The sequence below is a fragment of the Bufo bufo genome, chromosome 3, assembly GCF_905171765.1.
Source record: "Bufo bufo chromosome 3, aBufBuf1.1, whole genome shotgun sequence".
NCBI lineage: Eukaryota > Metazoa > Chordata > Amphibia > Anura > Bufonidae > Bufo > Bufo bufo.
Genome location: NC_053391.1, coordinates 517,050,084 through 517,075,693, shown reverse-complemented (window position 1 = coordinate 517,075,693; position 25,610 = coordinate 517,050,084).

Here is a 25,610-nt window from a genome sequence, read left to right as displayed (position 1 = left end):
GTCTGTTACATTTTTGGGTGAAATTAACCAATTTTTGGCTGTAATATTCCCCTCCTCTACCTAGTTGACAGCTTAATAAATTTCACTAATTTTTCTTTTACATTTTCGGGTGACATCAAACAATTTTTTTCTGTCATAGACCCCTGCTCTACCTAGTAGACAGGTTAATACATTTCACAAATTTTTCTGTTACATTCTTGGGTTGACATTTTACAATTTTGGATGTGAATAAACCCCTGCTCTGCATTGGTGACAGGGACAGAAATTTTAAAAAATAATCTGTTCCATTGGTGGGTGACATTAACCCATTTCTGGCGATGAAAAACCCCTACTCTGCATAGGTGACAGAGACTTAAATTTCTAAAATTTGTCTTTAATTGGCCCTTTCATTCGATCCTTCTGCTTTAATAATTTGTCACACATTTCCGCTTCATCCCATTGCAGCCATTGACCTCCCTTGGATGAGGTTTCCCTTTCTCACGCTCCCTCTCTGGCGTGGAACCCTGATTCTCCGATAACCGTGATCAACATGGTAGGCTCAGAAAAGAACATCGAAAGCTGATAGAGAAGATATCCAAATGGATGATGGACGTCACGGAAGCACCTCTGCATAGGTGACAGGAGCATAAATTTAAAAAAATCGTCTGTTACATTGTCAGGTGACATTTTTTCAAATTTTGCCGGATAGAACCCCCTGCTCTGCATATGTGACAGGGAATACAATTTCAGAAATTCTTCTTTAATTGATGCACGCCACCTCCTTTCATTCAATGCTTAAACTTTAACATGTTGTCCCACATTTGCGCTTCAATAATTTGTCCCACATTTGCGCTTCAATACTTTTTCCCACATTTCCACTCTATCATATTTAATTTAAAACAATTAACCTCCCTTGGATGAGGTCTCTCTTTCTCACGCTCCCTCTCCGGCGTGGAACCCTGATTCGCCGATAAACGTGATCAACATAGTGGGCTCAGAAAAGAACATTGAAAGTTGATAGAGAAGATATCCAAATGGATGGTGGATGTCACAGGGACGTGCGATCAGGCAGAAGTTATCTAGAGTCAACAAAGCGGCAGCAGGGCCTCTCCTGGCTAACGTTTCCAAATCCAAAATACCCCAGTGACATTCCCTATAATTTGTTATTACTCATTCCAATAACAGGGCATCTTAAGAGTACTGTATTGTTATTTATCGTCACTACCTCCCCAAGTCGGCAGTGGGTAATTGCCGCGCGCCCCCTCCTTTCCTTCAATTCTTCAGTTTTAATAGCTTCTCCTACATTTCCGCTCGATCACAATTAAATTTAATGCATTGATCTCCCTTGCATGTGGTCTCTCTTTCTCACACTCCCTTTCCGGCGTGGAACCATGATTCGCCGCTAACCGTGATCAACATGGTAGGTGCAGAAAAGAACATCGAAAGTTGATAGAGCAGATATCCAATTGGATCGTGAACATCACGGTGACTTGCGACATTGTGGGGCAGTATGTTTGCACCTACACGAACTGACTGATGGTTCTGCCCCCTGCAACTTCTGGGTCTCCAAATTGGGCACATGGCCTGACCTTGCCCTTTACGCCTTGGAGGTGCTTGCCTGCCCTGCAGCCAGTGTATTGTCTGAACGTGTGTTTAGCACGACTGGAGGGGGCTATCACATTTTATATTTCCCAATGTTTTGGGGTGTACTCTAGTTTATAAAAAAAAAAAATTAAAACCAAAAAGCAGTGTGGGCTACCTCCTCCTCCTCCACCGCCGCTTCCACCTACACTGCCACATCCACCGCCTCCTCAACCTGCTTCTCCATATGGACCTCATTCTCCTAGATAAAGATTATTCTTTTTTATTTTTACGTATTTTATGTTTTTTTAAAGTCATTTCCCTATCCACTTTTGTTTGCACATCACTTGCCATGCTCTTTATCACATTTTGCTAGCATTTTCAGCCCTCTAGCCCTTTCCATGACATTTTTACAGCCATTTTAGTGCTCAAAAGTTTGGGTCCCCATTGACATTAATGGGGTTCATGTTCCGGTCAAGTTTGGGTCCCGAACTCAAACTTCTTTCTGAAGTTTGGCCGAACCTGTCAAACCCGAACATCCAGGTGTCCGCTCAACTCTATTTACAACAGATAACTGCACGCTGAGCGGCAAATATATTTTTTATTTTTCCGCTATTATATGCCACAAAAGCCTTTACAACAGATAACTGCACCGCTGAACAGCAAATATAATTTACTTTTGCAACTAATACATGCCAAAAAATGCTTTAGAACATATAACTTTACCGCAAAAGGGCAAACAAGACATAGAAATTTGTGATGGACGAACATTGGCCGGGACGATTCGCAAACGCGAATGCGCGTTTGCGATCAAATGTTCGTGAACTGCGCGTTCGCTGCGGGCCCAATTCACTTTAATGGCAGGCAAACCTGAAAAAGCTTCAGGTCATATTTGCTGCCAGCAAACACTTACTAGAAGTACAAATAGTCCCACAACATGGACAGTGATATACCAGAGGGGGATCATTGGCAAAAATTCCCACAAAAAATATGTATTTTAATCAGGGGCCATTTTTATGTGTCTTAAAGGAAAGCTCTCAAAAATGTGCCCTGCTGGAGACTACAAAAATGTTATTTCCTATCGGTTTGATGTATACAAATGTGCAGCACTCCACGTTTTTGTATCCTGCAGAGTCCATTAAAAAAATGCATACATTAACGTAATTTTTTTTTATTCCATGGAACTGTATGGTGCACGGACGCCACTGTACGGCATCAGTCTGAGGCATCTGTTAACGCATACATTTTTGGTATGCATTAAATGGATGGCAAAAATAGTATGTGAACCCAGTCCTAGTGTCAGAAAAAGCACCAGTACACAGCGGAGTAGCGTGGCGGAGAGAGGAGGCTGCCATGTACTGACAGAGCGCTACCTGGTCCTGGTGGTCAGGGATGAGGACTGTGTTTCCAAGGATAATTTTTTTACTGGGATATACAGGGCACAGTAAAATACACTAGAATATATGGCTAGAGATAATAAACAGGTGGCTCACTCTGGTTTACCACTACTGGTGCACTGGTTCAAAGAATCACCCCTAGTTCTGACTTAAAAATTCTATAGTGGATAGAACCGGCACTCAAAACAATAGGAATTCACGTGGAACTGAAGTAGAAATATTAAGAATTTATTAAACACTATACCATGTGTACACAGGAATTATCCTATATAAAACATCAATAAAAACGTATATCAATTCCATACAAACGTATATCAATTCTATACAATTAAAAAATGAAAAATAAGAATGGCCTTCAAATTCGCTATGTCACAAGAAGCTGCATCCGTATCGTCCCTTGTAGGTACGACTCGTTGGATCACAGCCATTTGTGGCAAGGCGAACTACGATTGGGGCCAACTATGTCACTCTATTCAAATGATTAGGCACATATAAATAGCATATGTCATATATTATTGCAAAAATCACCACCGTGTATGACGTGAGACATAGGTTGTTAAACTTAATTAACTTTCTCGCTCCATTTTATGCGATATTCAGATTGTCCATCCGGTATAGTATTATCAAAGGTCTGGGCACACCATGTGTGTGGCTCCAACTGTATGATAAGTCTGATTCACTCACACTTGTATGGCTGTTAGCCCAAGAGTATAGTCTCTATGTAATTCCGATTATATTTATACAGGTTGTGTATTTACTCACTGTGTACCATATCCACAGACACCATTAAGAAAGTATGCACGACAAACTCCCCCAACACATTCATACAATTTGAGACAGCGGAATCTGTCCTCAATATATCACCAACAACCACACAGGGGACAGTATCACCAATACACAAAATTAGATGTAGAAAGACAAGAAGAGGACAGAGAAAGAAGGGGGAGAGACAGAAGGAGAAATTAATAACTGCACTAGATTCGATAGTCAATATAAGCTCTACAGTACACACTGACACACAGATGAAACTCCTAGACAAAGGATTGAAGTTTGCACCAACATCCAAACTCGACAAATTCTATACATATATAGGATTACAAAAATTATGTCTGAGAAAATATTTCCCAAAAAATCCTATACTATTAGAGCCTCAAGTGAGAGATGATGGTGAGAATGGAGTGAGACAACATACAGATTTAAAGAATAAATAAAAAAAATTCCCAAAAAGTGAGATCGGGCATGATATGGCAACGTTTCAAAGGTCGGTTGAGAACGACCTGAGAAAGATCAAGGACAGACAGAACCAAAGGAATTATCTAACAGGGGGAGAAATTCATGCCATTAAAGAGTTGCAGAAACAAGAAAACATCACAATACGCCCCGCAGATAAGGGAGGGGGGGCTATAGTGGTTATGAATACGACACAGTATATCGATGAGGGTCTGAGACAACTGGGAGACACAACTACATATAAAAAATTGAAAGGGAACCCGGGACAGGAATTTAACAAGAACCTTATCAGTTATTGTGATGGGGGTCTAAGGGACAAAATTTTGTCCGATCATGAAGCAACTTCATTTTGGGCACGCAGGGGAGACTGCCTGTCTTCTACTGCCTGCCCAAAATTCACAAATGTTTGGAGAATCCGCCAGGACGTCCCATAATATCTGGAATAGAGTCAATGACATCTAACCTCTCCCAGTATATCGATGTCCTGTTGCAACCTGTGGTGAGGAAGACCCAGTCATATATTCGGGACACTACGGATATTATAGGGACGTTAGAGGGCCTTGACGTACAGCCAGACTGGATTATTGGCACGCTGGACTTCCAGTCCCTTTATACCAGCATCAAGCACGACCAAGGTGTAGCAGCAGTAAAATCACAATTGGAAATGGATGGGACCCTATGTATTAAAAAGATAGAGTTTCTGATGGAGGGGATTAAATTCATCCTCCATCATAATTATTTCTATTTTGAGGGCGACCATTTTCTGCAGCTGTGTGGGACTGCCATGGGGACCAGGTTCGCCCCCAGTTATGCAAATTTATTTTTGGCACAATGGGAATATGAAAATATCACTCCCAGACTGGGAACGGACCTGGTCCTATGGCGTCGCTACATCGATGACGTCGGATACACACCAGCTGCGTCAATTTTTAGATGGCCTGAAACACAATGATAGAAATTTGATCTTTTTGTCCAAAATAAAATAGGAGTCTATAGAATTCCTAGACATCCAGATCACGCAGCGGGATAACAAATATATATGTAATACCCATTACAAACCGACGGCGAAAAACAGCTTTATTCCATTCAAAAGCTGCCATCTACCCCCATGGCTGTTAAACATCCCTGTGGGCCAGTTCCGTCGCATTAAGTGAAATTGCACTAATGAAATGGATTTTGAAACTGAGGCCCTAAAAATGAAACAACAATTTAAATGTAAAGACTACCCCGAAAAAGTTCTGACAGACGCGTTAGACAAAATAAGGAAAACAGATAGAGAGATCTTTTTTCAGCCACACACTCACAAAAACACAAGTAAAGAATGTGAATAAAGATTAATTTTACCGTATAGCACACAATCCAAACAGATATGTCACATTATAAATCAACACTGGCACTTTTTATAAAGAGATAAGATTATTGGGTCCATACTTCACACTTTCCCCCTAATCACATTCACTAAAGCACCTAATTTAGGATTAAAAATAGCACCTTCAATAAAAAATCACAAAGAAAAAGAAGTACCCACACTTCAAAAATGGCTGAACATGAACGGTTTCTACAGATGTGGGAGATGTTTGGGGTGTAAAAACTCAACATTCCCGAAAAAGACTACTAGGGTCCAATCCAGCCAGAATCAGTTCACTTTGGAAATCAAGGGTTGCCTAACATGCGATTCCTCCAATGTTGTCTACCTTGTCCAGTGCCCCTGCCAGAAGCAGTATATTGGCAGAACCAAGAGACCCCTGAGAGTGAGAATTATGGAACATCTGAATAACATCAAAAAAGGGTATGAAAACCATTCACTTTCAAAGCACTTTAAAATGGCACACAATAGTGACCCTAAGGGTTTCTCTTTTGTGGCCCTGGAGAAGGTAGACACATACTGGAGAGGAGGAAACCACATCATGAGAATGTCCCGAGCCGAGTCTAGAAGAATCTACGATTTCGGTAGTCTCCTCCCTGCAGACCTGAATTCAGACCTAGAAATCTTTGGTTTTAACTAAATCATGAAAATATAGTATGAAGATACCTATACACAATAATGGAGCAACACATGAAATGCCCATATCTCTGACCAAAATAAATACAAAATAAAAATTATGGATATATTGGAGAACTATAATTAGATATACTATAAAAATATTCCCAGAACAATGTAGGTGCGTAAATATGGATAATACATAACATATAGTCGAACATAAAGCACCTATTCAGATTGACTAATGATATTTGAGACAGGGACCTGAATATGGGAAAATTTGTAAAAAAATGTGTGGAACTATGGAAAACTGGCGAAAATTACAAAATGCAATGAGTCTGTAAAAAACCACTTATGTAGAAGGTAGATAGGGCCGTTTTGTATGTTCCTTCAAAAAAACGCAACTATAAAAATAAAACGCATGATAAACGCATGCAATAAAATACATTGAAATTGGAGGGAAATTGAGGAAAAACAATGGATCAGCATTAGAATACACCACCCATACAAGATTGTATCTATAAGAAAGAAGGACGGATGGAATAGATATTTTTTTCAAACTACCTCGATACTGATCCAATTGCTTCAAATACAAATGTGGAAAATGTTCGAGAAACTTTTCGAAAGACTTTTTCGAAAAATATTATTCGATACAACTTCCCGGGGAAATATTTGATAAAATTTTCGATAAAATGTTCAAAAAAAGAATGTGCTCGAAAAAAAGGTGTTTGAAAATATGTTTGAAAAAAATGATTACATAAATGTCTGAGAAATGTCGGAAGAATGGATGTAAAATGTGAATAAGGAACAGTTTGAAAAAGAAAATAAATATATTATAAGTATAAACATCTCCCATATCTAAAGCAATGAGCTGTACTGCATTTGATATAGATCTCAAAACCCAATAAGGGGGAGATTTTTATATTTTTATATTTTGACATCCTTATATTTTTATATTTTATACCATATTTCTTATGATAGATACCAATCTACTTATAAATAATCTATGTATATATAAGGATATATGGCACTTTCACAAAAACCGTATGACTAAAGATTAAGGACGAAAAACACACAAATTGTATGATGAAAAATCAAATGACAGTTGAAAAGACCAATAGAAAGCAAGGTCTGCACTCCACATCAACTTCCAAGGCTCACAAAACAAGTGAAACTAATCAATTAATTAAGAGGAAAATATAAAAATCGAGACATGACCTCGAAACGCGTCTGGTCGGAATACCTGTGATACAACCACTTTGACGGTGCATGGCCATGTACTAAAAGAGGAAAGAATCCAACAGTAAGGATACGTGGGAATTTTCCATTCTACTCACGAAAGAAAATATTTGAAAATATTCGATACAGGACACACAAAATATTCGATATAGACTCTCGCGAGATCTGAAGCGAGACTCCGGCGAAACTGAAACTAACAGCCACAACGGAGAAAGGTTGAAGCGTGGGATGCCACAGCAATAACCAGCCGCCGAACGAATAAAGTGAGCCCATATGGTACACAGTGAGTAAATACACAACCTGTATAAATATAATCGGAATTACATAGAGACTATACTCTTGGGCTAACAGCCATACAAGTGTGAGTGAATCAGACTTATCATACAGATGGAGCCACACACATGGTGTGCCCAGACCTTTGATAAAACTATACCGGATGGACAATCTGAATATTGCATAAAGTGGAGCGAGAAAGTTAATTAAGTTTAACAACCTATGTCTCACGTCATACACGGTGGTGATTTTTTGCAATAATATATGACATATGCTATTTATATGTGCCTAATCATTTGAATAAAGTGACATAGTTGGCCCCAATCGTAGTTCGCCTTGCCACAAACGGCTGTGATCCAACGAGTCGTACCTACAAGTGACGATACGGATGCAGCTTCTTGTGACATAGCGAATTTGAAGGCCATTCTTATTTTTCATTTTTTAATTGTATAGAATTGATATACGTTTGTATGGAATTGATATACGTTTTTATTGATGTTTTATATAGGATAATTCCTGTGTACACATGGTATAGTGTTTAATAAATTCTTAATATTTCTACTTCAGTTCCACGTGAATTCCTATTGTTTTGAGTGCCGTTTCTATCCACACTAGAATATATATATATATAATATAAAGATATTAGCCCTACCTCCGAATAATAATACAATTAGGTGGTCATTTATTATATAGAAATGTGTTAGGCGTATTTCTGACAGAAATTGTGGCGTAAAGGTCCTTAGCACCGCAATCTGCATATTTTTCTCACTCATGCCAGGTCTAAAAAATGATGGCATGGGCAGATAAAGAAATACAGTTATTGCCATCCAGTTTTTGGATACCACCACCATACATTGACCAGATAACACCTTTCAACAGTGACCGGTTAACACCGCCATACCGTGACTGGATAAAAGGGTATAAGAGGGCACAGTACAGGGAATGACTAGGGGCACTGCACAGGGTGTGGTAAGAGGGCACAATGCAAGGTATAAGGGGGCACAGTACATGGTGAGGGGCACAATCACATGACTCTGTGACATTACAAGGTCCTTATGGTGAATGTGGTTCATACGCCACCATAATGAGAGGCAGAGGAGTGAGACAAGGGTATGATTATGTGGCTAGAGATAAAAAATGTAACTTTCGGCCAGTACAGGCCCCAAGAATTAGGCAATAGGCATTCACCTGATAGCAAAGAACTTTGGATTCTGTGGCTGGAGGTACATCAGGCGGTCACAGGCTAAAAAGGCAGATGAGTGAGACAAGGGTGTGATTATGTGGCTAGAGATAAAAAATTTAACTGTCGGCCAGTACAGACCCTAAACATTAGGCATTCACCTGATATAAAAGGCCTTTTATGCCACTGTATATACATAAGGTAAGGACCATTCTTTGTTCTGGGCAGTGGCGGATATGTGTGGGCTGGCATGAGGAATTTCAATTACACGTGGTCATCACAGGTGTTGAATTCCTTCGAGATCCATGCCTCATTCATTTTTAAAAATGTGAGGTAGTCCACACTGTCGTAAGCTAGGCAAGTGCGCTTATCGTCACGATCCCCCCTGCTACACTGAATGTCCTTTCGGACAGGACACTCGTCGAGGGGCAAGCCAAGAGTTCCATGGCAAATTTTGCCAGCTCTGTCCACAGGTCAAGCCTGCACATCCATTAGTCAAGGGGTTCCTCGCTTCTAAGAGCGTTCACATTGCCCGTTAACCTGATGTAGTCAGACACCTGTCGGTCTAGGCGTTCCCTGAGGCTGGATCCAGAGGTCAGCTGTCGATCGTTTGGCTGCAAGAATGATCTTATATCCGAAGTGGCCAACACATCTTCAAACCGCCCTCTTTTTGCAGGCAAGGTAGGATTGGTACCCGCACCTGTTTCGCTGTGGGTGGAAATTCCTCTGCCAGTGCCCGGAACAGCAGAATGCAGCATCTCTCGCAGCAAGGCCTTGAAATGTTGCATTCTGACAGCTCTCTGTGATTTTGGTAACATGTTCGCCATTTTGTGTTTGTACCGGGGGTCTCAGTATGTTGCCACCCAGGACAGGTCCTTGACCTTTATGCTTTTTACATGGGGGTCCCTCTTCAAACACTGGAGCATAAAGGCCACTATTTGCACTAAATTGGAAGCGGTGGAGAACCCTGGCTCCTGCTCATCGCCCAGGAGAATGTCGTCCTCGGTCTCCTCCCCCAGCCACGGACAACACCAGGCATCCCAGAATAGTTTAAAGCCTGCTCTTCTTGCTCCTCCTCCTCCCAGCCACCATCCTCCTCTGACCCCTCTTTAGACTTCTGCTGACTTGTCTCAGATGGAGTAGCCCCCCAGGAAATTTATTCAGCATTGCGACTTCCTCATCTTCCAGCTCCTGCTCCTCGATGGCTTGTTCAATGACATGATGCAATGCATGCTCCATAAAGAAGGCGTAAGGTACGATGTCACTGATGGTGCCCTGGCTGCGACTGACCAGTTTGGTGATCTCATCAAATGGCCTCAGAAGTCTGTATGCGTTGCCCATGAGCAGCGACTGGTGCGGTGAAAGGAAACCAAGCTCAGTAGAACCTGTCCTGCCACAGAGTTAGTACAGGTAGTCGTTAACAACACGTTTCAGCTGGAGCAGCCTATCAAGCATATGCAAGGTGGAGTTCCAGCGCGTCGGGCAGTCACAAATCAGACGTCTGAAGGGCAGGTGGTGTCGCTGCTGAACGACAGCAAGACGAGCCATGGCCGTGTAAGATCTTCTAAAATGGGCAGAGATTTTCCGAACCTGCCACAAGACGTCCTGGACCCTGGGGTATTTGGCAACGAATCACTGCACGACTAAGTTCAGGATGTGTGCCATGCACAGCACGTGTGTCATTTTGCCCTGTTTCAGCGCGCTCAGCAAATTGGCACTGTTGTCGCACACCACTTTACCAACTGTCAAATTGAGCGAGGTTAGCCACTGATCGGCCTGTGACCGCAGAGAAAGCAGTGCAGGATCGGTGTGGCTCTAGGCTTCCAGGACCAACAGCCGCAGCACAGCATGGCAATGTCTCACCTGGCACGTCAAATAGGTTCTGGGGAGCTTGGGGGGTGTAGCGGAAGAGGCGGTAGCAGTGGAAAAAGAGGAGTTAGCTGAGGAGGAGACGTAGGATGGAGTAGGAAGTGTAGAAGAAAAGGCCAGCCTGCATGCAATCCGTGGCGGTAACTTAAAATCCACACGGGTGCCGCTGGTTACATGCTTGATGGCCGTCAGGTTAACCCAGTGGGCAGTAAAAGTTATGTACCTTCCCTGCCCGTGTTTGCTAGACCACGTGTCTGTGGTCAGATGTATATTGGCACGAACACTGTGTGCCAGAGATATATTTACTTGCCGCTGAACATGGCAATATAGTTCAGTGATGCCATTCTGGGAGAAATATTTTCTTCTGGGGACCTTCCATTGCGGTGTGCCAATGGCCACAAATTTTCTAAGTGCCTCCAAGTCCACCAATTTATATGACAGTAGTTGGCAGGCTAGCAGTTCCAACAAGCCAGCGGTTAGCCGTTGGGCAAGAGGATTATCCGGAATCATCATTATTTTACGCTCGAACATTTGGGCCACGGAAGCCTGCCTTCTGCCAGATGAATGCAACTACAGCATGGTGGATGGTGAAGTGGAGGACAAATGGGAGTAGAGAGGAGAAGGGAAAGGAGAAGTGGCAGGACATGGAGAGCCGGGAGTATGGCTTTGTGGGTTCTGACGGCGTTGCTCCCACTGGGCTGGGTGATGGGAGGCTAGATGCCTTCTTAAAGCGGTCATCTGGGCTTACCGCAAATTATGCGTTGACAGCACAGGCTGCAGATGGCAACACTATTGTCAGCAGCTGACACGTTAAAAAAGCCCAGACTGCGGAGCCATGTGCCGGCGTCCTGGGAGCGCAAGATATGACCGTGCATGGTGGATGGCTCGCTCCCGATACATTTGCAGTCTGCTTTTTGCCTCCTGTGCACTGCGAGTTCTGCCTGCTTCTCCTCCTTCTCCTCCCTATCTGCTGCTCTGTCTCTTCATCTGAACTCCCCTCCTCTTTCTCTCTTGTGGGCACCCATGTGACCTCCATTGACACATCATCATCGTCACATTCACCACCACTGACATTAGATATCTCGGTGTAGGCAGCAACAGCGGGGACCCCCCTCCTTGGGCTGATCTGGGTACTGTTCTCAGACCGCTGGGTGGTGGCCGTTGCTACCTCCTCTTTCTCATCTGATGTCAAGAATGGCTACGCATAGGTAAGGTCTGGGAATAAATGGGAAAATAATAAAGAGTGGAGCAGCTATGGTGGTGGTGGTGTCTTTGGGGGTGCACACAGCAGAGAGTGAGGAGGGTGCAGATACAGAGCATGAGGAGGGTGAAGAAGCTGAAGGCTGAGTGAGCCACTTAACCAACTCTGGTGCATCCTTTGACATAATCGCACGCAGCTTCTCCAACTTCCACTTAGGCTCTGGCCTGGTGCACCTGACCGATCCCTACCACCCCTGCGGAACGGCTTGCCTCTTACTCCGCCTGTCATTTTCAAAATGAACTTGTGCCACAGTCCCTAGAGAAGAGCAGTATTTGTGGAAGCTGATATATGGCAGGCCTCAAACAGTTGTTAATTGAAGCTGGTATATCACCCTCAAGCAGTAATTTTGTGGACGCAGGTATATGGAAAACCCCTATCACTATTTTGTGGAAGCTGATATATGGCAGGCCTCCATCAGTTGTTAGTTGAAGCTGGTATATCACCCTCAAGCAGTAATTTTGTGGACGCAGGTATATTCAAAAACTATCACTATTTTGTGGAAGCTGATATATGGCAGGCCTCAATCCGTTGTTAGTTGAATCTGGTATATCACCCTCAAGCAGTAATTTTGTGGACGCAGGTATATGGAAAACCTACATCACTATTTTGTGGAAGCTGATATATGGCAGGCCTCAATCAGTTGTTAGTTGAAGCTGGTATATCAAAACCCGCAATCTGTATTTTGTGGACGCAGGTATATGGAAAACCTCTGTCACTATTTTGTGGAAGCTGGTATATGGCAAGCCTCAATCAGTTGTTAGCTGAAGCTGGTATATCTCCCTCAAGCAGTAATTTTGTGGCCGCAGGTATATGGAAAACCTCTATCACTATTTTGTGGAAGCTGATATATGGCAGGCCTCAATCAGTTGTTAGTTGTAGGAGGTATATCAAAACACGCAATCTGTATTTTGTGGACACAGGTTTATGGAAAACCTCTATCACTATTTTGTGGAAGCTGATATATGGAAGGCCTCAATGAGTTGTTAGTTGAGGCTGGTATATCACCCTCAAGCAATAATTTTGCGTACGCAGTTATATGGAAAACCTCTATCACTATTTTGTGGAAGCTGATATATGGCAGGCCTCAATCAGTTGTTAGTTGAAGCAGGTATATCAAAACCCGCAATCTGTATTTTGTGGACGTAGATATATGGAAAACCTCTATCACTATTTTGTGGAAGCTGATAGATCGCAGCCCTCAATCAGTATTTTCTGGAAGCATACAAATGCACTATAATATACTTTTTATGTTAGAAAGTATATTATAAGTATACCACACCCCTCTGTGTATCACACCTATCCATAGCACAACGTTACCAGTCCTTAAAAGGACTTTTGTGGCCCTATTAGCTAGCGTTTGGTGTCCCTAAGTTCCTACAGCCTGTCTCTGCTCCAAAATGCAACCTCTCCCTACACTGGCAAAACACATAATGTAAAATGGCTGCCAGATCGGGTCCTGTTATAGGGTTGGGGGGGTGTCCATGTGCTGAAACGTCTCAATTGGCTGTCCTGTCCCACCTGATGGATGTGTCATCGGTCAAAGTTCGGCACAATGCAAAAGAATATGGCGCGCTGGGACATAGCCATATGTTCGCATCTTCGGCGGATTGCGAACGTGCAAAGTTTGCCGCGAACCGACCGCCGGGTGAACCGCAAGGCCATCACTAGTATAAATATTTCCTTGCAATAAACCCTGTTAATGCTTGTATGAAACCACACTTGCACCCTAATTAGAACGCTTTGCTGGAATTACAGAGCTGTATATTGGCAATTTGGATTCCCAGTCAGTGCAGCAAGGTGTAATAGGATTGTTCCTATTACCCAGGCTGTAACCTACCCTACTGAACCCTGCTCAACATAAATGTTGCAGAATGTTTCCTCCCTATCCTTTCCCTACACCTTGAATAATCTTTCCCTGCACTTGTAAATAGTTTTTTTTAGCACAATGACATTTTTTCTAACACTGTCCCTAGTGCCTGAAGATGTCTCTCCCTGCACTAAGTACACTGGTAAATGGCAGAATCTAAGATGGCTGTCACTATTTATAGGGCTGTGACATAACAGGGCTGGCTGCTGATTGGCTGCATGCATGGCATTATGGGTGATCCCGCCTTTCCAGAGTTTCTTTTTCCATGTCCTCATATGTGCAGCAGCCATTTTTTGAAAAAATGCGATTCGTTACCATGAAGTGCGAGGAAATTCGGGTTCGGTGCAAATCGAATATTTCCTTAAATTTGGATTGAATTCCACTTCATCAGCTTTGATTCACTCATCTTTACTTATAGTAGCCTATGGAGAAGAAAGACAGAGCAGAAATACGCTGCAGTGAGAGGGTTAGAGGCACGAACATTCAGACAGTGGCTGTTTCAGCTAATATTAAGTGTTTTGACTTACCCAAGGACTTTATTCATAACAAAACTGATCAGTACTTTAATATAATGCCCTATATGGTGCTTCTGAGTGAGTGAGTGTAAGGGAGCAGTATCTCTCATTTTCTCAATGTGCTATATATGGGAGACATCATAGTAGCCTCCCACCGATAGCTCAGGGAAAGCTCATAATTATAGGTAAAACCTAGGGAGGATAAAACTACTAAAATGCTGAATACAAGTCATGTAATGGCCAGCAATTGTTATTTCTCATATCCTTAAAAGTGCAAGTACTCTTTAAGTCCTGTATATGAACTGTAAAATGTAGAATTTAATTGGAATCAATTGTTCTTGAGATTAACTTCATTCATTTTAATTAGTTCTACCACTAAAAATAAAACTAAAAACCTGTGACAATTATCAATACTTATAGAGCTGTAAGAGAAAAGTTAAAAAAGAAGTCAGAGCACAAGAATTTTTTTTTACCTTTGAAATCAAGTCTGTCAAGTGTAGTAGCTATAAAAGCAGATTGCTATGTGGTAAAAACGTGTTTGTACAGAAATGAGGTCAAGACCTCAATTGCGTATTTAGACTGGAAAATATTAAAGTGCAGTGATTCAACTGTAGAAGAAAGTAGCTGGTTAGTGGCAGAAGACGTTTTCAAACCAAGTGGGTTTTCCCTCACAAAAGTGAGAGAAGTCATTATAAAAAGGTTGTCAATCATGGAATAAAGCTACTGCAGCAGATCAAATACAGATTTATATGATTTAACAATAGATTCAAGTAAGGTGTATCAGATAAATTAAACAATACCTTAAAACTGAAAGTAGTGTCTCACATATTTGCATATATTGGTCTATATTATACTTTACAGTTGTTCTTAACCAGCCTTGTACCTCACATGTATCCAAAGATCTTCCCATTCAGAGGCATAGCTATAGGGTTGCAGTGGTTGCAATTGCGACCAGGTCCCTAAGCCGGGGTGAAACACCGTCAGTTTTGTACCATCGTCCACAGGACAGCGATACAGTCGAATGCCTAGTGCCTGTAGCCTATCAGAGGCTGGCACAGATGATCCGATGACATAATCATCATTGCACTGCCTGAGCTGGGCAGCTGTACATCTCAGGAAGCAGGCCGGAAGAGGCCTGCACTGCATCACTGACAGCCGCATATAGGTAGGTATTTGAGTTTATTGTGTTTAATTGGCATAATGCTGTTGAGCCATTATTGGGGGAGGGGCACTAAATTTGGACATTTTGTACTGGCACACATAAGGGGCCATGTTCTTTTACTGGCACACATTGTGGAGGGCACTATGGGGACATTGGATCTACTCGGTCACACATTTTAAGGGGGCATTTGTTGCATTGGTACACATTATAAGGGGGTATTTTTTGCACTGGCACACATAAGGCAATATTTTTTGTGCTGGGGCACATTATAAGGGGATATTTATTGCACTGGCCCACAATTTAAGGGGGTATTTTTGAGTGGCACACATTATAAGGGGTATTTTATTACTGACACACATTATAAAGGGTTATTTTTGTACTGGTACACATCTGTGGGCATTTTTCCACTGGCACACATTTTAAGGAGAATTATTACTACTGGGGGATTATGAGGAACATGATTACTAGTATAGGCATAATGAGGGTGTTATTACTATTGGTTACACTGTTAACAGTAAGTGCACTCTGGCAGATAATTATTTCTATTGGTGGCCACGTCACATGACCCTCAGAACCCACTATAAATACAGACAGCCTGCTGGCCACAGGTTGCCTGTTAATTCTAGGTTCCTAGCTATTTTTTGGACTACTGAATACTCATCTGATCCTGTTCCCTGACGATCCTTTGTCTGCTCCTCCTGTACTGCGCATCCCTCTTGGTATTGTGACCTCTGCTCCCACCTGACTACTCTTTGCGGACTCCTCTGGTACTTCTCTACTCTTCTGGTATTTGACCCTGGCTTCTGCTGACCATTCTTTGCTTAACCCTTTGTACTGCGTAGCTCTCTTGGTTCTGACCCGGCCCGTTCACGTTCAGTATTTTGTCTTGTCTGTCTTCCCTGCACATATCCTAAGTAAGGGACTGTCGTCCAGTTGTCCCCTGTCATCAGGACTCGTGAGGCAAGTAGGCAGGGCCAGGGGTGAGGGTGGAGCGCAGTGGTCACTATCCTTTCCCCTGTGTGTGTGTGGACGTGACCGTAGGAAGCACAATAGGTACAGTATGGCGGTCTGGTCAGAATTGAGGAAGATGAGTAAAGAGAACTGCTATATCAGAGGAGACGTCACTGGATGTAAGTCTAGATTTACATCTTCGACATTGTGATCCGGTAGCCAGTTCCAGCAGAGAATGCCGGGAATCAGCTGGACACAAACGACAGCATGCAGTGATTTCTATCCGGCCGATTCTTGGCATATTTGCCGAATTGCGTCTGGATCTACAATGGACCCCAATAGGTAGTGCATTCCGTTTGCATCCAGCTGAGCCGGTGTAATGGTGCAGAATAGTGATGGACGAACATCTGCCGGGACCGCAAGTACGCGGCAGGTCCCATTTATTTTAATGGCAGGCGAACCTGAAAAACCTTCAGCTCATATTTGCAGCCAATAAATAATTACTAGAAGTGCACAAATAGTCCCACAACATGGACAGTGACATACCAGATGTATTATTCGAATTTGCAATCTCCGTTCATAATTTTTTTTTTCAATGCGAAATATCGGCAATATAATTTCCGCGTACACGCATGCGCAAATGCACTATACAGTACCCAAATGCACTATAAAGAAAATATATTGGTATATAACACCCAGCTTCAATCAGTTTTTTTGGGAGGCGACTGGTATATCACACCAGTAAAAATTATTTGTTCCAATAACGCTTGTCCCTCTATATACCTGCAGTATCGCAACAGAACCGCACACAACTGCCGCACAATACAAATGCACTATAATATACTTTCCAACATAGAAAGTATATTATAACATTGTACAAGGAAGGCAATCCATTAGAATATACATAAAGATAAAACCTTTAATAATGTTACTATGAGGGTCCATTCACACGTCCGTAAGTGTTTTGCAAAACACAGACACCGGCAATGTGCATTCCGCAATTTGCGGACTGCACATCGCTGGCACTAAAATAGAAAATGCCTAATCTTGTCTGCAATTGCGGACAAGTATAGGTCATGTTCTATTTTTTTGAGGAAACGGAAGCACTGATGCGGAAGTGCGGATCCGCAAATGTGGATGCGGACAGCACATTCCGGCCCCATTGAAAATGAATGGGTCTGCACCCGTTCCGCAAAATTGCAGAACGGATGTGGACCTATTTTGCAGACGTGTGAATGGAAAAGATATCCCTCAAAATGAAAATAAATTAAATTATTAAAGTTTAGCAAAAAGCATAAATGTGGTAGGCAATAACAAGTGCTCGGCGGCACTAAATCAGGTGCTCGGCAGCACCAAATCAGAAACTATATGTCCTACCACAATCCGGGCGGTTCCAGTGCACATCCATGAATCCTGGAGGGAAAGCAAAAAACATCTATCCCTGGACTAGATGATGATGTGGTATGGAAGGACAGGGTGGGCAAAGAACTGTCCCTGATATTGCACTACAGGGGGGTGCTATTCTGGCCCTGATAGCCTAACCACAGACCACCCACCCTGAAAAGAGCGACCCCATCTGGAACCTTACCCTATATAAAAATGGCCCTAGTAAGCCCCTAGGCCCCTGACTTCCAGGTGATCACTATATATATCTATGTGTTTCTGACAGATTCTAAAAGTATATTATAAGTATATTGCACCCCTGTGTTTATCACACCTATCGATAGCACACCTATACCAGTCCTTAAAAGGACTTTTGTGGCCCTATTAGCTAGCGTTTGGTGTCCCTAACAGCCTGTCCCTGTTCCACACAGCAACCTCTCCCTACACTGGCAAAACACTGAATGTAAACTGGCGGCCAGATCAGGTTTATTTATAAGGTAGGGGGTATGTCCAAGTGCTGAAATGTCTCAATTGGCTGTCCTGTACCACCTGACGGATGTGTCATGGGTCAAAGTTCTTGACAATGTAAAAGAATATGGCGGGCGCAAATATCTCCATATGTTCGGCGAATCGCGAACACGCAAAGTTTGCCGCGAAATGACCTCCAGGCGAAACCCAAGGCCATCTCTAGTGCAGAACCCCAAACAACCAGACAGAGTTTAAACAATGGTGGATTTAATAAATGACGGCAGTACAGTCCAGACCAGAAATCATATGCAGGTAATCAATCCAAATAATAACTTGTGCAGGAAAACTCACAAGGGACAGCCAGACCAGGCCAAAGTTCATATGCACAGAAATAGTCTGTGTAACATAGTACCTAGGGACGAGACATTTCAATGGTCCGATCCGAGGTCCAACACGAGACAAACTGTTCCGCATAGAAGTCAAAGGTCAGAGGTCAAGCTGCAGGAGAGCTTAAATAAAATGGAAGAGAGTCTTGTGGCGGTTAGGCAGGACAAATTTGATCGTGATCTGCAAGACTATAAAGGTAACACGGTTTATAGTTGGTCGGAAGCAAGAGCTAATATACCGCGCTCCATTATGAAGAGAAACTATCGCGGTAAAAAATCTAGAGCAACCAAAGTTGCATTTAGCTCAACAGAACCAGACTCATCTGATTCCGCACCAGAGTCTCTTACTGCACAATCTACCGACGTGCATCCGGCCACACACTGTGTTTTCTCAGAACAAGATGTGCCTATGAGAAGGAGGTCAAAAAACACAGGACCGGGTGAAAGCAGGCCAGGAAACAATGGTTATCCATCGCGCTCAAAGAAACCGTGAGTAACCCACAAGTTGTAAATATATCTTCACGATCTCTGAGTCAATCTCAGATGAATGTCCTAGCTAAAGGTGTCTCTTTCTCTCCTACATGCCATTTTTATTTGTATCACACCATCATAGATGTTAACAGATTGACCCCTAATCTCACCCTGAAGAAACAGTTCGCTAATGTTAAGACTGCTAATGTTGATACTGCCGATATTACACCTACATCTTCTGCTGGCAAGTTTTTGTGTGATCATAATATTGCTGCCTTCTCCTTTGAAGAACTTTCCACAATCTTTCCCACATGCAACAGTCTCGCCCTATCCAGGATAAAAGAGACACTACTGATTTTTTACATAGTTTGATTACTTTCAACTGTGATTTTTTTCCAGTTCAGTCGCGTTCCTTTGCATTGGATCGTTTTCAAGAATTAATAGAAAAGGACTTATTTGCCTTAAATGAGGAAATATATTCATGTGACAGGTCTAATAAATGTGATAATTTAACTCATGGAAAAAAAAATTTGCTTTAAATGATTTAATGCACTTGAATGATATTCTTATAAAACAAGCTGACAAAGGGGGGGGTGTGGTGGTTCTGGATCGTTACATATACAGTTGCAAGAAAAAGTATGTGAACCCTTTGGAATGATATGGATGTCTGCACAAATTGTTCATAAAATGTGATCTGATCTTCATCTAAGTCACAACAATAGACAATCACAGTCTGCTTACACAAATAACATACAAAGAATTAAATGTTACCATGTTTTTATTGAACACACCATGTAAGCATTCACAGTGCAGGTGGAAAAAGTATGTGAACCTCTAGACTAATGACTAATTGGAGTGAGGTGTCTAACTGGAGTCCAATCAATGAGATAAGATTGGAGGTGTTGGATACAGCTGCCCTGCCTGATAAAAAACACACACCAGTTCTGGGTTTGCTTTTCACAAGAAGCATTGCCTGATGTGAATGATGCCTCGCACAAAAGAGCTCTCAGAAGACATACGATTAAAAATTGTTGACCTGCATAAAGCTGGAAAGGGTTATAAAAGTATCTCAAAAAGCCTTGCTGTTCATCAGTCCATGGTAAGACAAATTGTCTATAAATGGAGAAAGTTCAGCACTGCTGCTACTCTCCCTAGGAGTGGCCGTCCTGTAAAGATGACTGCAAGAGCACAGTGCAGACTACTCAATGAGGTGAAGAAGAATCCTAGAGTGTCAGCTAAAGACTTACAAAAGTCATTGGCATATGCTAACATCCCTGTTAGCGAATCTACTATACGTAAAACGCTAAACAAGAATGGATTTCATGGGAGGCTACCACAGAGGAAGCCATTGCTGTCCAAAAAAAACATTGCTGCACGTTTACAGTTTGCACAAAAGCACCTAGATGTTCTACAGCAGTACTGGCAAAATATTCTGTGGACAGATGAAATCAAAGTTGAGTTGTTTGGAAGAAACACACAACACTATGTGTGGAGAAAAAGAGGCACAGCACACCAACATCAAAACCTCATCCTAACTGTGAAGTATGGTGGTGGGGGTATCATGGTTTGGGGCTGCTTTGCTGCGTCAGGGCCTGGACGGATGGCTATCATCGAAGGAAAAATGAATTCCCAAGTTTATCAAGACATTTTGCAGGAGAACTTAAGGCCATCTGTCCACCAACTGAAGCTCAACAGAAGATGGGTGTTGCAACAGGACAACGACCCAAAGCATAGAAGTAAATCAACAACAGAATGGCTTAAACAGAAGAAAATACGCCTTCTGGAGTGGCCCAGTCAGAGTCCTGACCGCAACCCGATTGAGATGCTGTGGCATGACCTCAAGAAAGCGATTCACACTAGACATCCCAAGAATATTGCTGAACTGAAACAGTTCTGTAAAGAGGAATGGTCAAGAATTACTCCCGTCTGATCTGCAACTATGTGAAACGTATGGTTGAAGTTATTGCTGCCAAAGGAGGTTCAACCAGTTATTAAATTCAAGGGTTCGCATACGTTTTCCACCTGCACTGTGAATGTTTACATGGTGTGTTCAATAAAAACATGGTAACATTTAATTCTTTGTGTGTTATTAGTTTAAGCAGACTGTGATTGTCTATTGTTGTGACTTAGATGAAGATCAGATCACATTTTATGACCAATTTGTGCAGAAATCCATATCATTCCAAAGGGTTCACATAATTATTCTTGCAATTGTATGTATATAAAAAATCTGTAGAAAATATATATAAAAAATATATATATAAAAAAGATGAGTAGAGTAATTGGTACTCATCCAATTATAGCGAATGAGTGTAAATTTGTCTCTTATCATCATAAGATGGTCTCACTGATTTCATTCAAACCGCGTGGGCTCAGTGTATCTAATTGGTACATCCAATACACCTCTCTCTTTTGTAGTTTTTCAAAGCGATTCAGCGGGTTCTCTGGTATGAAGTCGATGGGAGTAATTTTCATTTTATTTTTATCTTTGTCCGGGGTAGAAGCGCAGTGTCTAGAGATCCCATGTTTCAGGTATTGTTTCCGAATGTTGTACCTGTGCTGGTTATCCCTCCACTGTATTCCTCGACCTACAACTAACTTCTACCAACAAACAGATCGAGACTGGTACACATTTTAAGGATGTCGACGTAAATAATTATCTAGACTATAAGAGTTGCCACTACCATAAATGAAAGCGCAATATACCGTACGGTCAGATGAGACGAGTCAAAAAGAACTGCTCTAATGATGCGATTCTGAAAGATCAACTAAAAACCTTAGAGTCTAGGTTCCTGGAAAAAGGATATCCAGAGGGTCTAATTTCAGATTCAATGAATAAGATAAATAAAAAAAACATCAAGCACCAACTAAGGATAAGAATAAACATATCTATAACTTCATTACCCGATATACATCATCCCATAATAAAATCAAAGCGATTCTGGAACAACATTGGCCTCTACTCCTTAGTGACTCTATTTTAGGCAAATCCATGCCCAAACTACCGCACATGACATTTCATAGGGCAAAAACACTACAGAAAATATTAGCTCCCTCTTGTCCAAAATGAAACAAACTTAGCACCGATGCCACAAGTAAACAAAAGCCCACAGTGAACCCAGATAGACCTAAGGGATCGCACAAGTGTGAACACAAGCAGTGCAAATGTTGCTCCACAATCATTGATGGCATAAATTAAGTCACCATCAATTTTTCTAAAGAAAAAATGTCCCTACTAAGACTGTAGCACCACAAATGTGATTTATATGTTGGAATGCCCATGTGGGCTACAGTATAACTCGCACCGTTCCAATAACCCCCATTGAATGGGTTCCAAAGTCCTTCCTACAACTCTGTAGGAAGCAAATGTATTGGATCTTTTGTTTTAATACCCTGACCCCCTTTGGTTTGAATGAGGCACTTGAATATAGTAATTATTAACAAGTACCTGAGAAATCTGCTTAGACGGGTCCTCCCACTGTGAACTTAATGGCTTTTATCCATATTCTGCCAGACTAGTTTTTACGTAGTCCCTCGTATTCTTATTATTAGTAAACTATTTTATATTTTATATACTTTCATGTATGTAAATTTCTCTTTTTATACATCTGAACTTTATCTTTATATTAATTACTTATTTATTTGTCATGAAGTATATGTAGTGATTCACCTATATACATCTCTACATATTGTCCTATACCTACCTTACCATATATATTACATATATTCCCATACCTACCTTACCTTATATATTACATATATTAATTTATACACTTGAGTATATCACCACTCCACATGCGCATGCACATACGTATTTTTATATATCCAATTTTTATCCATTTTTTATATATTTTATACTCATGTATCTACGGATGTATCTGTGTTTGTATCTTTTTATATACATTTATATTTCATACTTTCATGTGCCTACACTTATTCATATTTATATTTATATGTGCCTACATGTATCTATATATATATCTATATCTATATATATATATATATAAATAATTATTATTATCATTAATATATGTTTTATGTATTTATGTATGTATGTATTTTTCTATGTGCGCTCATACTTTTATATTCATGTGGGCATTTATATCTATATGTGTGTATTTGTATGTATGTACTGTATATATCTCCATTATTGTGTGTGCATACATACATATACACATATTCTCCCACATTTTTTTTGCAACCAATGTTCCCTTAAATTCTATATGCACTATTTTATGCCCTATAATGATTGTCACTACCTGATCTTTCATAATATAACCCCATAACCTTCTATATTTAACATTTCATCACTAGGTTCTACCCCAAAAAGGAGCAAGCTTGCCTCCTTCTTTCCGTTGCACTCCACCATGGAATGCATCAGCACAACGCTCGTGCCTCCCACCCACTAGAGGGATGAGACAAGCCTTTTCCTGCCAGCAGGCACCGCCCCTGGACTCGGAGTGCCTTCCGCCTGGTGCGTTCCACAGTGGAATGAATCGCCCTACCCAGACTCCTGATGCGTTCCACGGTGGAACGCATCAGCATTCTTAAATCGCTTATACACTGCGTGCAGAATTATTAGGCAAATGAGTATTTTGACCACATCATCCTCTTTATGCATGTTGTCTTACTCCAAGCTGTATAGGCTCGAAAGCCTACTACCAATTAAGCATATTAGGTGATGTGCATCTCTGTAATGAGAAGGGGTGTGGTCTAATGACATCAACACCCTATATTAGGTGTGCATAATTATTAGGCAACTTCCTTTCCTTTGGCAAAATGGGTCAGAAGAAGGACTTGACAGGCTCAGAAAAGTCAAAAATAGTGAGATATCTTGCAGAGGGATGCAGCACTCTTAAAATTGCAAAGCTTCTGAAGCATGATCATCGAACAATCAAGCGTTTCATTCAAAATAATCAACAGGGTCGCAAGAAGCGTGTGGAAAAACCAAGGCGCAAAATAACTGCCCATGAACTGAGAAAAGTCAAGCGTGCAGCTGCCAAGATGCCACTTGCCACCAGTTTGGCCATATTTCAGAGCTGCAACATCACTGGAGTGCCCAAAAGCACAAGGTGTGCAATATTCAGAGACATGGCCAAGGTAAGAAAGGCTGAAAGACGACCACCACTGAACAAGACACACAAGCTGAAACGTCAAGACTGGGCCAAGAAATATCTCAAGACTGATTTTTCTAAGGTTTTATGGACTGATGAAATGAGAGTGAGTCTTGATGGGCCAGATGGATGGGCCCGTGGCTGGATTGGTAAAGGGCAGAGAGCTCCAGTCCGACTCAGACGCCAGCAAGGTGGAGGTGGAGTACTGGTTTGGGCTGGTATCATCAAAGATGAGCTTGTGGGGCCTTTTCGGGTTGAGTATGGAGTCAAGCTCAACTCCCAGTCCTACTGCCAGTTTCTGGAAGACACCTTCTTCAAGCAGTGGTACAGGAAGAAGTCTGCATCCTTCAAGAAAAACATGATTTTCATGCAGGACAATGCTCCATCACACGCGTCCAAGTACTCCACAGCGTGGCTGGCAAGAAAGGGTATAAAAGAAGAAAATCTAATGACATGGCCTCCTTGTTCACCTGATCTGAACCCCATTGAGAACCTGTGGTCCATCATCAAATGTGAGATTTACAAGGAGGGAAAACAGTACACCTCTCTGAACAGTGTCTGGGAGGCTGTGGTTGCTGCTGCACGCAATGTTGATGGTGAACAGATCAAAACACTGACAGAATCCATGGATGGCAGGCTTTTGAGTGTCCTTGCAAAGAAAGGTGGCTATATTGGTCACTGATTTGTTTTTGCTTTGTTTTTGAATGTCAGAAATGTATATTTGTGAATGTTGAGATGTTATATTGGTTTCACTGGTAAAAATAAATAATTGAAATGGGTATATATTTGTTTTTTGTTAAGTTGCCTAATAATTATGCACAGTAATAGTCACCTGCACACACAGATATCCCTCTAAAATAGCTAAAACTAAAAACAAACTAAAAACTACTTCCAAAAATATTCAGCTTTGATATTAATGAGTTTTTTGGGTTCATTGAGAACATGGTTGTTGTTGTTCAATAATAAAATTAATCCTCAAAAATACAACTTGCCTAATAATTCTGCACTCCCTGTAATCATTAGGAAGCCCTTCCATATCACCAACCTTTTCCCATATAGTATTCCCCCTGTGCCCCACGATGGAACGCATACCACGCCCACTTCCAGTTCCTTAACTGCATTCATTTCTCACATGTATTCAAAGAAAGTAAAACATGAAAAGTTCAGAATATAGCTTTATTCATTGTATTTAGAATACCTTTGACCTACACTAGTATTCAAGTGTTTTTTATGAATACAGTAGTGTTCAGGAAGTGACCTCATTTGGGACTTTACTCCCCTTCCCTATGTGTGAACCCTATAC